Consider the following 17316-nt stretch of genomic DNA (forward strand, 5'->3'; position numbering starts at 1 on the left):
GATGCTTAATAAATTCAAAGAATAATAATAACATATGAAAAAATCAATATAAATATAAATTAGAAAACATGCAAGTAATAACAATAAAAATTGAATCATAAAAATAAATTAGAAAATATGGCATTAATAGTAAATAAATGAGACGTAATTATTATAAAATAGAAAACATACCGATAAGAATAAAAATTGAAGCATAAATACACATTATAAAATATAACATTAGTAATAAAGAAATTAAACAAAAATATAAATTGGAAAACATACCGATAATAATATAAATTGAAACATAAATACATATTATAAAATAAAACATTAGTAAATAAAGAAATTAAACAAAAATATCAATTGGAAAACATACAGATAATGATAAAAAATTGAAATATAAATTTGAAAATATATCGTTAGTAATTAAAAATTGAAGAACAAAAATAAATTACAGAATATACCATTTATAATTTAAAAATTAAAGATACGTGTAAATACTAGTATTAATAAGAAAAATAAAATAAATGTAAATTATCAAACATAAAAAACTTTTAATTGAACATTTTAGTGCCTAGTATCACCACACTTGTCTTGTCAGCAATAATACCACACGGAGTTTTGTTGTGTTGCGCGTAGGTAAAAATATAAATTATGGTAGTACTTAGTAGTTTCTATCGATTATAATTCTATCGTGCCTTAATAAATTAATATCCCTCGCATACAATAACCTCTTCATTATTGATTATAATATATGCTCTACTTAAACTTCTTTTATTGTAAATGAGCACTAGAACTAGGTGAGTTATAATGATAAATGGCGCCGCGCAGACTATGGCGTGCGGTGGAATCCTTTTTGCATGTTTACGCTACGATTTTTACTCATTTATGTTAAAAATTCATCGCCGTTCAAGGCAATAAAGCATGCCCGCAGTATTTCTATTTTTGGACTGTTCATTGAAGTTTTTAAGTGGAAAACGTAACGTTCTGTTAAGCAATTGTTTTCAATTTTTTTTTTAATTTAGAAAAAAAAGCGTGGTACGTCATTCAGAAAATAAACATTTGTCTTTTAAATGACGTACCACAATTATCATTGTTTTTCTTTTGGTGCTCATTTTTAAATTTTAATAAAAACGGACACAAAATATGTTAACATTTATATAAGGTAAAAAGTTGAGATGAAACAGTAATTTTATTTTTTAAAAACACTATTATCGGCCTTAGGGCCTAAAATTTTAATGACAAAAATAATATGAGTTTATATTACAGCAAATTTACCAAAAGGTCAATGAATAAATAAACCATAGCATTGACAAAACTGTTATCAATATTCTATCAGTAAAAACACAATGTTTTTTTCCCACCTAATAGTGCATAGGGCACTGAATTGGTACACACATGCTCATCTTTATTACATCTAAGTAAAATTATTAGTCTCACAGATTAAGTGCCAGCCCAGGGACATTTAATTTTAAAACGCCTTTTTTATATAAAAAGAGAAATATTAGCGCTTTTATAATTTCCCCAAATATTTCAATTTTGGTGGTCATTTCCAAAGAGTTGTAAATAACTTATTATCAAAAAATAAAAATAAAGTTAGCATACAGTGGGGTTCGAACCTCAGACCTCTGATACGCGAGTTCGCAATACCAGCTTCGGGTCCACAACCCGATTTTTAAATAATTTTTGCATTTAAACTGTGTCGGGAATTAAACCCAAGTCATACATTATGAAGAAAGTGGAAAATTGACATAAAATCGAACTTACCTTTAGACTAAATATTTCATGTTGACCTTGCGAGGAATTGAAACTGGGACCTCAAGCATGATAGGCAAATAAACATAGCTTTAAAACAAAATGTGAATTATTCCTATTTTACACGCAAAAGTTTATCATGTATTTATTTAACAAAAAAAAATACAACACATGGCGGAAAAACATAATCGAACTTTTTTTTACAATGTGATTTTTTTTTTCTTTGTTGTTCTTTATATTGTTCAGTATGGTAAAATTTGGCTTGAATTAAAAAGTAATTTCTTAACTTTGTAATTTAATAGTCGCCCCTTTTTAAAAAGGTTCCTTTCTTATAAATTTAATAAAATTCTCTTTGTGTCATCCACCGTTTACGCTTCGTTTGATGTTGGATATCAGGTCACATTGCAGGTGTCGCGTGAATAAAGTATAGTTTTAGAATATCGACCTGTGTCGTTAGAGGACGTACAATGTACAAGTCGCGAGGAAAATGTATTGATTTCTAGTGCTACTTATTTCTACCAAGTTCCACGAAATGGCAAGGTATTCCCCGCGAATGACGTCACACGTATCAAGCAGTATTAATCCCAACGTCCTGAAGGAGAACGCCTCCGGAAGCACGTAGGAAGAACGTTAAACTCCAACAGCTAGTTAACTCGTCGGATTTTAGAACAGAGGTACTTAAAAAAACCAAGCATATTTTTATTATATGCGAGTTATATTTATTATTTACCGTGCTTATTATGTACAACTTTATTAAAAACAAGTCAAATTCCTGAAATATAACTCTTCGAAATGAATTTCAGAATTTTTACTTTCCAGTAGTCACCGAGTCCAACACACTCGTCGAAGGTTTTGGGTCTATTTTGCATACAAAAATGTATTATTTATTCCTCAGGACATATGATAAATAAAACTAAAAAAAAATTTTTTTTCGTTTTTTTGGCTTTCTGTGAATAAATATGTCCAACTCTAATACTTTGTTTGTTTTGGTCACAGCTGAGGGGCGCAGTGTCCAGCAGGAGCGGTCAAGCGTCATGGCGCAGGGGCCCGGTGCGCCGCGGTCCCCGTGAGGCCCCCGGCCGCGGCCCGCGCGCCCCTGCCCAAGCCACTACAATACACCAGACCCTTACGGAAAGGTAATATCATGTAAACAAATATTAGCTTCCTTATGATTGACATAAATATTTGAATTTCAAGGGCCATTATAAACGAGTCGTAAATATAAAAAAGATAATCAAGTTATGGTAAAGTGGGGTTAAAACCTCTGACCTCTGATCCCAAGTCCTCCATCCCACAGGACCGCAAGCCGCTTCAAATAATAAACATTTTAATTAAATTTCTGTTTCTGAGAAAAACGATAAATATTATCCGGAATTGGGCATAAAATCCAAATGGTTTTCGTATTATTAAATTATAATAAAAATTTCAAATAAGTCATTAAAGTAAATGTTATTAATTTTTTTTTATATAACCACTTATCGACTTTTCTATGTCCACCGGTTTCGAGACGTACCCGTCTCTTCGTCAGGACACCAATTAAACCAACATGGGCGGGTGGGTTTTGTATGTTGGTTCGCATGTTGGTTTAATTGGTGTCCTGACGAAGAGACGGGTACGTCTCGAAACCGGTAGGTATAGAACATACAAATATTCAATAACATTAAGTAAAATGTTTGACCACAAAGTTAATGCTTTAAATATTAATAATAAGCCATTTATGTTTTAGATATATTTAATTTAAATTGTTCACCGCAAGTGATAACAAAGCAAATTGTTTTACTAAAATTACAACTTAAATAAGTTAAAGTTAAATTGATTTTTTTTAGAATCACTTTGCAAAGCACTCTTGAGGTAATATATAACGAAAATAGCGCTATATAAATTATCCGTATTAATAATAATAATAGAATAATAAAAATACGTAGATAGTTGTATTTCACTTTTATTTATAAATCTTTACCAGTGACCGGGTTTCGTTGTGTCCGACATCGTCAGACTGCTGGGAGACTAAACAAATTTCTATGTTATATACAAGTGCAAGCAGAAATTGTAAATCATGATTTTATATAATTTTTGATATATTTTACCTTTACCTTCTCTAAAAGTTCTTCATCTCTGTTGTAATATGTTAATAATAGTTTTACCACACTGAAATTGAGTTTAGACAGCATTCATTCATTTTTCCAATTCCATACATTGCTCACATGCATAACGACATTCAGGACTTCATTGTGAACTGCTTATTTTTCTTCCGCGACAAACATTTTAATTTATACAAAAAATACGACAAACGTACATATAAAAAGTAATCTACATTTTCAATGTTCTGGCAAATCTCTTATTCATCCACAAAAAGGAATCTTTCCTGTTGTAAATTATGAATTAAGCAATTAGTCCGTAGTCCGCAGTGTTCGTGCTCCGATTACGTCCTACAAAGTGCAACCCTTTCCGGTCCCGCTCAACCCTATTCGGTTGTCAAATAACTTGTCACGCCCGACAAAACAATTTCCCGGATCGTTGACCTCAGCCACACATATAAAACATCTCTCTTCCTAGGGAATATAGTTGTTCCGGAATAAACACACCAAATATCCGTTCCTTACTTTTCATCTATACCAATTTAAATAGATTATCTTTGCATTTATTGTTTCAATCATAATAAAGTGCGGGCATTTACGTTTTATAAATTTACACGGAATTCCTTTACTAACTCTCTGTGTGCAAGCGAATGAATAATACGATTCTGTATGAGAAATAAACCAGTACCCCTGACGAGCGTTTTTATTTAAACGAGGAAAGTCCAGGCATTCAAGGGCGTGTAATCTGTTTTCTTTGATATCAGCTTTGTCAAATAATTTTTGAAAATAGTCGAAAAATTATTTCTGTCATATGATTAAAAAGTTCATTTATGAATTCTATGGATATTGCAACGGTAGGGTCGAGTGCGATCAAATCTCCTGGAGACATCTGATATATAAAGGATCCATTTTACAGTTAAAATAATAAATTTAACAGTATTTAACATATTTGAATGATTATTTCTTGCCAATTTTATTACGAACCATTTTTTTCAATGCGTGAAATAATTTAACAATTAAAATAAAAGAATCTTTGTTGTAAAATACAAATACAATTCTTAGATATTTATTCAAATAATTATTTAGAATGATCCGATGCAATAAATACGATTTTGAATGTTCGGATCCCTTTTCATCAGTTTACACAAGAGTGGTTTCAACTTCACAGTAAATAAACTCAGCCCCAATCTGCATACATGCAATACTTTAGCCAGTGTATCACTCGGTCACTGTAACAGTCACTTGGAGTAGACTTTATTGACTTTCTGCTCCAATAATTATTACACTTTTATATCAATATCACTTTTTAAGGTCTTATCCTACTCAGTTAAAAGGTTAAACAAAAATGAACAGATTTTATTGTAACATTCGATAGTTTGATTAGTCTAACGTCTATCGAAAAAAATATGTAAATAGGACACGAGCTATTTATAAATCAAATATTACATGGTAAAAATATATAATGTGAAAGTCTAATAATAGACTTTCTTACTATCAATTTTAAAAATGTTAAACACAAACATAAGAACTAGTATGTATATTTCAATAAAACAACTACATCACAACATATTATACTTATAAAGGATTATTAATAATAGAAATAAACAAAAGTAGTAAAAAGTACAAGGTTTTCATGGTCACTATTATCAATATGTTTCTTTTTTTAATGATACCGTGTGTGTTGGATTTGTTCGGACGTTTCGGTAAACTGAGTCACTCAGTTTACCCTGAAGATGGCTCCTGCAATGGTAGCCGAAACGTCGCAACAAATCCAACACACACTGTATCACCCAAAAATGAAACATTTTTTTCATTTTTTTTTTCTTTTTTAATTTATTTATTCAGATATTTAGAACATTACAGAAAAAAGACCCAATTCATTCTAAATACAATAAAAGATCACAAATTACAGTAGATAGTTATGTTATTAAAATAATATAACAAAATGTAAAAAGAAAAATTAAAAGTTAGAAAGTACTTTCCTAAGGGAAGGCCCACTGTCGTGAAATATGTCGACATCCGAGGCGATGCGATTAAGTAGCAAGATTGCTCTACCAACCGGCATAACTATTGGCAGGTTGGTTCTGCATCGCGGTAGGTAAAACAATCGATGCTGTCTTTGTCGAAGATAGTTATCAGGTACGAACAGACCTACATCCATCAGAATTTCTGAGTTATGTATGCGACCACCGATCACCTGGAAAAAGTGAACACCCAAATGAACGTCCCTCCTCCTCCATAATGACTGATAGCCTAGCATTCCCAGTAAAAAGTCGGTTGAGAAGAGCCAAGGATAATATCCACACCCTTTTAGGTATAGATAGCGCAGAAATTTTTTCCGCACTCTCTCCACCAACAAATACAACATATTTAGAAAAAAAAAAAAAAGTTATCTTCGTAATTCTCTTTTGTGCAGCATTGATTGAAAACACCATGCATTTTTTTTTTAAAATTTATATGTTATGCAAAAAATATTGACTAATTAAAATGAAAATAAGCACATTATTGTAAGACGTTACTCCCCATTACGTACATATTTATTTTATTTTAGTTTACGTAATGGGAAACATGAATGTAAATATACGTATTCAATTTACATAAAACTTGTATTTAGTCGTAATATTACACACTTAATTTTTTTTTCTAAATTAACTAAAAAAAAAGATGCACTGCATACAACATCGTAACTAAGAGCTGGCCAAGCAAGCGGCTACCAGGGGCCCAACCCACGGAGGGCCGCACTTTGTAGACCCACAGCCTTCTTTTCTCTTTCTTTACCTAGAAAATAAGTCTTGGGAGGCGCAAAATTCGAATCTTGCCAGGGGCGGTCATGACCCCAGCTACAACGCTAACTACATGTAATTTTCCAGGGTATTATGAAATAAGGGTTTGGTAATAACGATGTAAGTTAAATATTTTTTTTTAAATATCCTTAATTTGAGAATTGCCAACTGCCAGCCAAAAATATATACCTAATAAATTTCTACATAATTTACGTATATAGTGATATTGCTGCCTAAATCAGGTTTCCTAGTGACTTTTATTATATGATCTTAGTCATTACACACCCATTATTTATGATTGTATTTTTATTATTTTTAGTGAACAAAAGATCATTTTTTTAATTTTGTTGCTGATATTTATTATTTTTATTGTTACAAAAAACTTTTTTATTCTAGAAAAGTCTAGAAAATTTTAAATAAAATAGAAAATTTGACAAGAAAGATTCGAATGTTTTTTTTTAACCAATGCAGTGGTTCCCTAAAGATGCGGCTTCTTTTGTGATATAAATCATCACATTCAGAAATAGTATGATTCATCGTCTGCTGTGCATTATCACCATGCACCCGTTGATAAAATAAATGCACAAAATTTAGTTACATATCAATAGTATTATATTTTATTTTACCTTTGCCTATTTTAAGACGTTTTTATAATAAACTGGCCGATCGAAGTATTTATTTGCTTTGAGTATGGCCTCGTGGTGTAATGATCAATGCGTTCGACTACTATTCGACAGATCTGAGGTTCGATTTCCGACATGGTTGATATAACGTATTTAATTATTTTTTTTAAAAGAAATATTGGCATTCTTATGATTTATCCAAATATTTAATTTTGATGGCCATTTTCAACGAGTTGTAAATAACTCACTATTAAAAAATGGGAATCGAGTTGGGGTAAAGTGGGATTCGAACCACGGACCTTTGATCTGTGAGTCTAAGACACTATCCACAGGACCACAACTGACTTAAAATATTTATTCAAAGGTGTGTTTTTTTTACACTAGAACATTTTATAGTCCCTAGACTGGTAGGTGAAGCGTAAGACTGATCATCTAACCTGTATGTAACAAAAAATGATTAAGATACCCTATGATTGGAATACCAGTGCAGTGCTCTTTGCACCATTAGGTGCAGAAAGAGAATGATGATGATAAAATATGGCAAATGCTTATTCAGACGAAACGTACGAATCTCCAGCTACCCTAAGTGAATTTCCTCCCTAGATCATAACTCGTTAGTTCCAAATTCCATACAAGATGAATTGCACGACCCTTTCAGGTTCACTAAAGATAATAGCCTCGTCTCAGGTGCGTTCTCCAATTTCATCCTTTTTATGCCTCAAACGGCACCCCCATTGTTCCGCCCTTAAGGCTCTACCGAAGTTAATTATACGTTTCAACTCTTACCCTTTGAGTTTTAATGCATGGCGCAGTGACACGGAGGCTCTGACAAACGTGAAAAGTAATTTGTTTAAAATTGAGCCTTACTTTGTAAATATTATATTATATTGAAAAACCATTATACTGAAAGGTTCTTAAATTGATTTGAAAACGCATAAAACATATCATATATGACAGTTTATGATAAGAACATAACTTTGTTCTATAATGGAAAAATTCTAAAAGTTGTGAAGGATAAAAAAATTCAACCATTCTTAACAGGATAGCCAAATATATAATAAAATATGTTAAAAAAATCATTTTAATCTTTTTTTAAAGTTATTGTGGGACTGTATTTTTTTATAAATCATGTTTTTGATCCACAACAATCTGAAATGCAGTTACAGTTATTATTTACAATGTGGTAATATATCTAGAATTAAGAAAAAACTACTTTATTTTACTATAATGATCTCTCCAGAAATTGAACTTTGAACCCCAGTGTCCATATCGGTATCTTCGTGACTTTTATTTTATGATCTTAGTTATTTCTCAATAAAGAACACACCTATTATTTATGATTGTATTTTTATTATTTATAGCACGCACAAGATCATTTTTCATCATTTTATTGACGATACTTATTATTTTAATTTTAAAAACTGATTTTTTTACCCAAAAAAATAATATTACAAATGAAATAGGAAATTAAACAAGAAAAACTCATAAATGAGCAGTAAAAAAAAATATACTGCAAAACCCTGAATAAGTTGAGCTGTAATATGACTAACGACCAACAACGCTGTGATTAGTCCTACAAAGCTAATATAAAAATGAAATTAAAGAATACAAATGGCTTTGTTCGTACTATTTAAAAGTGCAAATCGTGCTTCGTTTTAAATCGTTAAAGTTGATCAAACACAATAAAACAAATAGTTGCGTAAATTCAAACCATGAACAGGGTGTTTTTGATCACAAAATTGATAAACAAACACATCAAATTATGCGATGAACTTATTGATATGGGAACTTTCGGCAAATCTTTCAAGAAAGTTTCCTGCGACAGATCGTGATGTGAATAAAATATGTTAAACCGAGAGCAATATTATGAATATCTGAAGAAAGCTTTTATTAAATAATCTTCGACCCTTTTTTAAGAACTCATACATATTATAAATATGGCATGATGGATGTTTTGATCACTAATGATTTCGATGCAATTACTTGAATTTACAGTATTATAAAACATAAAGAAAAACATTTTGTACAAAATTTAACAGCCAGTTTGACTCAAGAGGATGTCTGAAAAATATTAATTTTCATGTCTCTTCTCTCCCTCAAAGACAAATTCACTCGTTCGAGTTGAGTAATTGGAAGAATTCAAATATTGCATTAAACATTCGTCCGTTAATCAGAATATATACTCAATATTGTGTGTTAACATTAATTGAGCCTGTTTTTTTTCCTAATTTAAAAATGAGGACCGGAAGTAAAAAAAAATTATATAGGTTCGTCATCCGAAAGAAAAATTTCTGATCTACAGTATGTTGAATTTGCTTTTACGTCATATGCATGTTTATTAATTTATTTCGATATAAGCCTTCGAAATGGAATGTCAAATTGATTGCCACGGATTGTAGAACCTTACTGGATGTCAAAAATAAAATATAAAAAATAAGGAATATTTATAGATGACAACCATGAAGTTTCGCACAAATAAATTGTCTATATTTTTATGAATGTATGTTTGTGTATGCGCATGGGTGTTTGTACGTGTGTGTGTATGTACATGTGTATATATGTGTGTATATATGTGTATGTCTGTATGTATATGAATCAAATGGGTATCCGAATAAGTTTACATTTTGTTTGTCTGTGCTCTATATTAATTTGTTAACTATTATAATATATTAAAATGTAATTGCCTAGCTTGGAACGGGGTATGTACCCTTGTTAGCTGGGCAAAGTGAACATGGAATTGTATTTTGATAAAGAGTGTGAATAAATAAATAAATAAATAAACGAAAGTGAGCCCTTTCGACACCTCCTGTTCGCGTTCAATCGAAGGAATAAAGCTACTAAAGCAGCTCGCGATATTTGCGGAGTGTACGTCAAAGATGCTATGAATGCAAACACAGCTCGCAGATGGTTTTTGCGTTTCAAAAACGTTAGGGTGATTTAAGATGGCGATATGTAAACATGCGACAGTCAATCCTAGGGTGGTTTAAAGAGGATCTTCATGAATAATATGGTTTAGGCGGTTCTCATCGAAGTCCACTGGTCATATGGAACGCTTTACGTCTTTCAATTCTGTGTTTTGAATATCAATAATATTGTGAAAATCGTTTAGATTATGGCCAGACATGTTTGAAATTCTTGTGATCATATTAAAAAAAATAAAATTAAAAAATTTAAATAACACACATGAATTATTATTTATTTGTTATTATAACTAACGGCCGCAGCCAATTTGTATAAAATTAAAGTAAAATTCAAATTTGTATAATAGAAAGAAAACATAGTCAATTGTAATGGTTAAACTCAATAAAAGTAATGGATAGTAAAAAAAGAATAAAAAAATGAAAGTAAAACAGTGAAGTATAGAAGAAAAGTAGTAAAAAAGCGATGCATTTTAGGTTTGTTTATCTAACATAGGCACACATTATTGGGCACACAAATCCAGCAAAAATATAAATTAATAGACCGTTATATGAGTTTATTATTCAAACAGACTGAATTTCCGGCTCATCGGTTATTGTTGCTAAGTCAGTAGTACTCACTTCCTATGTACAACCGAATGAGCATAAACCCATCTAACTTTGTAATTATTGGCTCCTGATTCGACGCTGCCCACGGCAACAAAACAAGCATAATTTTGATGAAATGTATTCTGTTTTGTAGTGAGAAACTTTAGCCCTACGGGATGACATTGGATAGAAAAAATGGTTTCTTGCGCGCGGTCAAAGTTAGAGCTTTCAATTATACGCCAAAGTTTCATGAAAATGCAGGGAAAAAATATTTTAATGAAAACGAACTACTTTGAACGACCTCACTCATTCATATGAATCAACCAATGATAAGAGAGTTGTGGAAGATTTCCGGTTTACTTACCGTCAACGGACCAATCGACAAAACTGACCGAGAAGAAGCCGAAAAGAACTTGAGACGTCACACTAAGTAATTTTAGAAATACAAAACTTTAAATAATCATAGCGTTGATAATATCATACACATTTTATTTTTTAAATTTTGGCTTAGTTTAATAGTCTATAAACAAAAAAACCAATGGACTTCCTCATTTTTTCGTTTTTTTACGCAGTACAACATTCAACAATCTAAAGATACTTATTAGCTGGTGAAAGCTCTAGTTGTTTAAATAAACAAGTGGGCGTGTATCAGTATAAGTTTTCGAATTTAAAAATTGTGTATTACAACAAGGCCACTACATACTATAAAATGTGTATAAAAATAAGGCTACTACATAACATTAAAATGTGTATAAAAATAAGGCTACTACATAAAATAAAAATGTGTATAAAAATAAGGCTACTACATAATATAAAAATGTGTTTACATATAAAACTACTATACAATATAAAGATGTGAATAAAAATATTGCTACTACATAATATAAAAATTGGTATAAAAATAAGCCTACTACATAATATAAAAATGTGTATAAAAATAAGGCCGCTACATAATATAAAAATGTGTATAAAAATAAGGCTACTACATAAATGTCACGGTTTACTAATTTTACCTTCTCAGGACATTGGAAATTCGAATGTGACAAAACTTTCAAAACCAAAATTGTTACATTACTGCATAAGGGTAACAATATATTTTCACGACACTGGGTTTTTTGCACCAACTTAAAGCGTTTATGATTATTAATATTCGCTGATACACTCTGACTTTGTTTGCCTAACACCATCATAATATGTACGTTGGTAAACAAAAATGACATGAAACAAACCACCCCGATGTATACGAGTTTTCTTTATGGTACAAGGGCTGATGATTTCACAAGGGTTGAAAATGGGAATATTCGACATGGTACTTGAAGCAGTTTTAAAATTTCAATATTCAACTTTTAAAAAAAGCAAATTAACAACATGTAAACAGGAAAACATTGCAACAAAAAGCGAAAACATTTTAAAGGAAGGAATACGGAAGCCTAGGCATTTACAGGGCTTATAACCTATCATTTGCGGGTTCAAGTGGCCACTTTATACAATGTGTAACATTTACTGTTCTGCTTATTTTTAGAATATCCACGCTTCCTTAACTCTTCCCTCAATTCACTTTTGGTAGAAGAAATAATTTTGTCAGATCAATCTTACCCACATTAATAAAGGTTATAGCATTTTTACTTCACAAATATAAATAATCTGTGTAGGCAAAACGAAAAATAATTTGGTAAAAATAACGAAAAAAAAACGTAAATTAAGTTTTAAAATACTAACAGTGAATCAAAAATAAGAAATTATATTAAAAAATATATTTTTTAATGAGATTAAAAAATTGACAACACTTTAGAAACAAGCACAGGTATTAGACATAAAAAAATAGTAGAATTAGTCATTATTGATCAAGAGTATTTTGAGTCTTCCAAAATTTTTGTAGACAAGAATTTGATTCAGCTCTCTTGGGAGTTATAAATATTAATATATTACAACAGAGATGAAGAAAAAATTATAGAAGGCAATATAGAAGTCTAGGCATCTATAGGTTTTATGATCTCTCATTGGCTAGTTTAAGTAGCCACTTTACACACTATGATATTCACCATTCTGCCTTTGTTTGGACATCTATGTTCCTTCAATCCCTACAGATGCCTAGACTTCTTCATTGTATTCTAAAAAATGTTCTTCATTTGTGTTGTAATATATTAAGAATTGAGTCAAGTTATTGTAAACAAAAATTTGGATATACTCAAAATATTATTGATAAAACCAGATGGTCCGAGAAGAAGTATAAAAACTTAAAAATATTTTGAGTATGTCTAAATGCTTGCAGACTGGCTGGATTTCCTCCCTAGGGAGTTATTTGTTGCAACAGCTGAATTTGTTGCAATAGAGAGGGAGAACATTTTTGAGTAGGGAAATGGGAGTCTAAGCATTTACAGGACTTATGACTTGCCATTGGCTGGAAATCGATTCAGCTGGATGAATTTTACCCACATGATAAAGGTTTCACCTCTTTTACTTCACAAAAGTCAACAGATGGAAGAGGTAAGGAAATATGGATGTTTAAACATAAGCATAATAAGAAAAGTGGCCACTCAAACTAGCCAATGACAGGACATAAGCCCTGTAAATGCCTAGTCATCTATATTCCCCTCTATAAAATGTTCTTCAACTCTGATGTAATATATTTATAGACATTATTAATATTACGGTGTACGAAAATAAGGAATAAGAAAAAAAACAATAAAATGTAACGTAAAAAAATCAATCAAATCATAGGAATAATACTAAAGGTCTAGTGTTGAAATAATCTATCAAAAACTATTCTTAAGTCTAATTTCACAGCATTTCTCTCTAGACTAGCCCTTTGTAATTAACTAAGTATTTTTATCATAGGAAATCAGACCAATTCTGCGTCAGAAGAACTTCGCATTTTCAGAAGGCATCGTAAATCTTCGTGTCAGATAATTGAGAGCCCGTAAGAAACCACGTCAAGTTATGTTATGCTAAGGGAGTGGTTTTCAACGTGTGGGTCGCGACTTTCAGGGGCCGCAAAGCCTTGCTTAGGGGGTTGCAAGTTGCAAGCAAGGTCTATAATAAAAAATACCTACAATAATTTCATATTGCTGTTTAGAATCGTGGTTCTTTTTTTGAGACGCTTCTTCTTTTTATGCATATTTCAAGAGATTCTTAGATCTGTGTTACAGAAAACTAGTTGTTCTCTTGAAGTGATGAGGTTTAACTCTTCTTCCATCTCATGGGTTGTCTTCCAGGTGGACGTTGTCCAAGTGGGATTTCACTTGCTACAGTGTATACAAGTCTTTCGCTCCTCATTCTGTACACATAATCCCTCCAGTATATTCGTCTGCATCTGCTCCATCGCACGATATCGTCTATTTCACACCTATCATTAATTATTATAGTATTGCGGATTCGATCTCGGAGGGTTTTTTAGTAAAATACCTTAAGACCTTCATTTCAGCAGTTCTGAGAAGCCCATTGATATGAAAAGTGTTAGCTCACGCTTCCACAGCATACGTCACGATGGGTCTCACCCATGTTTCGTTTATTTTGACTTGGTTATCGATACGCTAATTCTTATTTCTCTCTATTACATTCCTCAGACACCCCGACACAGTTGATATTTTGTTAGCCTGTTCTCGGACTTTAGTGAACAAATCGCTATGACTTGAGATTTCTACTCCTAGATATCAGAAACTTATGACCTATTCTACTGGCTTGTTGTTAAAAGTACTTATAGAATCTTCTTGGGTTATCCCCGTTCACTGGACTACGCAGTTTTTATCAGGTCATGGTAAATTAAATCAAAAATTATTTGTTTTTAATATTGTTGACTCCCCTTCGTGCTGCTGCGGATATCCTAACCAATCTTCTGTACACATCCTGTGGTCTTGTCCCTTTCCCCTTCTCTATGATTACCGAATGGAGCTTCTCGCTACAATCCGTGGCCCTGTTACAGGTCCTGTCGGATATACAGATCTGGTGGCTTCTAAAAAGAATTTCAAGGCTTTTAAAAAGCTTTGTAATCGTTTCGGCGAATTTATCATGTCCAATCAATTTCATCCCAGTCAGTGAAGAATTCACTTCCCTTTCTTCTCAATCCAATGAAGTACATATTATGTACTTCTGGATTACTTTCTTTCAGCACAAAGATGCTAAGGCTACCAGATTTCAGAGAGCTCCTTCGGGCAGCTTTTCTCGTTTGACAACGAGCAAATTTTCCGTGTATGTGGGCACCGCCAGGGAGACTTATGTCCTCAAATGCGGTGTGCGGTATGTGGTGGGTAAGCTAAGTACTTATAGGTTGTCTGGATACTGTAGGACTTTTTGCTTTGCTGACTGAAATTGACATGTTTAGCCTTACATACATACCATGTTAATTGTTTTACTGCCCATTTCATTAACTAATTACAGGTCAGTTTCCTTTTTTTATAATTCCATCCATTATAAGATTAAGAAAAATAGAACAATTTTTGCTCAAATAAAAAAAACTGTCTATGTTTAGAGTCGTCTACTTCTCTTTCAAATTTTTATATCTACCGTTGAAGAAAAAGTAAGTTCAGCAAACGACGCTAATAAATTCAAAGCTTCCCCTGTCAGCTCTGGGTATTCTTAATTTCTCATCATACAGAAGACGCAAATATTGATTATTATGCTATTAAAGCCTATAACCTACTTTTTCTATCCATCAAAACAATTAGTAATGAGAAAATAATTTTAAAAACTTTTGAAAATGTGGATAGTGGAGACAGGTAGAATTAAAATAGATTGTATCATTCGGTCAAACCAATTTTGAAATACCTAACTGTACAAATATTTTATTATTTTTCTTTAAAGTCTTTAAAGAGCCTAGTTTCTGTGTGGAAAGCAAAAATTCTCATTTTGCTAAATCTTTCCCTCTAAGCCCAGATCAAATGAGCTTTTTAACATCCTCAGGTTTCAACTGTGGTCCCCCGAGGATGCGGCTTCTTTTATAATAAAAGCATCACATCCACATAGAATGTGTGTAGGTGTTTCCTCAACTGCACTGCAGAACCTACATCTAGTAGTTTCTAAAACGTCATTCTAGCAAGGTGTTTGTTTAATTAACTGTACTCTGTAAGGGCTCTATTAATAACCGTTACTTGATTTTGGCTTAGCTTTGTTAGGTCGAAAACAAACCTTTGCGAGTACTTCTTTCCGCAAATTTATGTGTTTTTTTTTTTTTCTACGTTTTATAATATACAGTTAAACAGCGAGAAATTAAACATACATAATATGCAGTGTTGAAAACTGTTTTTGAATTTTCTTAAATCATTGTATATTATTATTCTTATTATTATTATCATTTGATCGGGTTGTGGTCCTGTGGCTAGTGTCTCGGACTCACGGACCAAAGGTCTGTGGTTCGAATCCCACTCTACCCCAACTTGATTCCCATTTTCTAATAGTGAGTTATTTACAACTCGTTGAAAATGGCCCTCAAAATTTAATATTTGGGTAAATCATAAGAACGCAAATATTTCATTTAAAAAATATATATATAAAAAAATACATAAAATCATACATTCGTTCAAAGTTTTTTTGATTGACTACCTAGGGTTATTTACCCCGTTTCAAGACTGCAAAAAATAAATAAAAACAGTTATCAATACAGTGAAGAAAAAAACAAAGGTAGAAGACACAGTAAAAAATGTAATAAAATACATAGTAAAAACGTATTTAAAAACCAAGTTAAATCTGTAATAAAACCAAATAACATAGTTTGATACATACATAGTAAAAGATAAATATGGTAAAATTATGTTTATTAAGTCTTTTTTTTAAAACCTCAAATGAAAAACACATATATTTATAAAAACATGTCGTTAAAAATTCTCGGCACGGGCTTCCCTAGCGAGGAAACATTAGTTTTTATTGTATAATATTGTTTTTTTTGTGAAAAAAAAAGGATATACTCGTAAATGGATCTAAGATCCATATATATTTGATTTACATATCTTGCGGCTGACGGCGCCCTGCACCCATTCCATCCTTGCATTTGATTTTTAGATTAATAATAATATGGTCCCGACAGAAAAAAAAATCACTGATGCACGACAGTAGTATGATGAAATTAAGGTCCTGGCAGGTCACCCAGTTGTTTTTTACGCGTGAAGGGGTCGCATATTTAAAAAGATTGAAAAACACTGAGCTAAGAAATGGGTTGCGTGTCTACCCAACTTTCTTTTCGAAAGCTTAACCGACACCAAGAAGAAAAACGAAATAATTTTTAACCAAAGATTAGTCGGTTACGATTAACTGTAGTTTCAACAGCAAGACGTAACTTGAAAAAATATGCGTTCAATTCTAATCTTCGGAGCCGAATATACATTGTTTCTGAATGGTCGATTGTTATTTAAATATAACTGATTATGACAAATAGATATTGGCGTCCAGAAACCGAATCCATTAGAACTTCTATTATTCTATTCATACTTTAAAAAAACTTTCAATGTACCTTCGTCGTTTCCCCTCTTTTCACCCAGAGGTGCATAGGTCACCCAATGGAACATTCATCATCGTCATCATTCCCTTACTGCACCTAATGGTGTATAGGACACTGCATTGGTGCACCAATCGCAGCGTATTTTCATTTTCATTATTT

The 17316-nt window shown here is 31.9% G+C and overlaps 1 protein-coding gene across 3 annotated transcripts in view; it reads left to right on the forward strand.

Annotated features, from left to right (window-relative positions):
- The first annotated feature begins 2737 nt into the window (after positions 1–2737).
- pHCl-1 (pH-sensitive chloride channel 1) overlaps positions 2738–17316 on the forward strand; it is an 88971-nt gene continuing 74392 nt past the window's right edge. For 2 of the 3 annotated variants that reach the window (XM_088240800.1, XM_088240798.1), the window contains exon 1: positions 2782–2873. The gene's annotated coding sequence lies outside the window, so the exon portion shown is untranslated. Of the gene's footprint in view, positions 2874–17316 lie in introns of all 3 variants that reach the window. The other variant, XM_088240799.1, reaches the window with a different exon arrangement.

Source organism: Micrasema longulum, unplaced genomic scaffold (genome assembly GCF_059751315.1).
Source record: "Micrasema longulum isolate JH-2025_06_02 unplaced genomic scaffold, ASM5975131v1 h1tg002603l, whole genome shotgun sequence".
NCBI classification, from domain to species: domain Eukaryota; kingdom Metazoa; phylum Arthropoda; class Insecta; order Trichoptera; family Brachycentridae; genus Micrasema; species Micrasema longulum.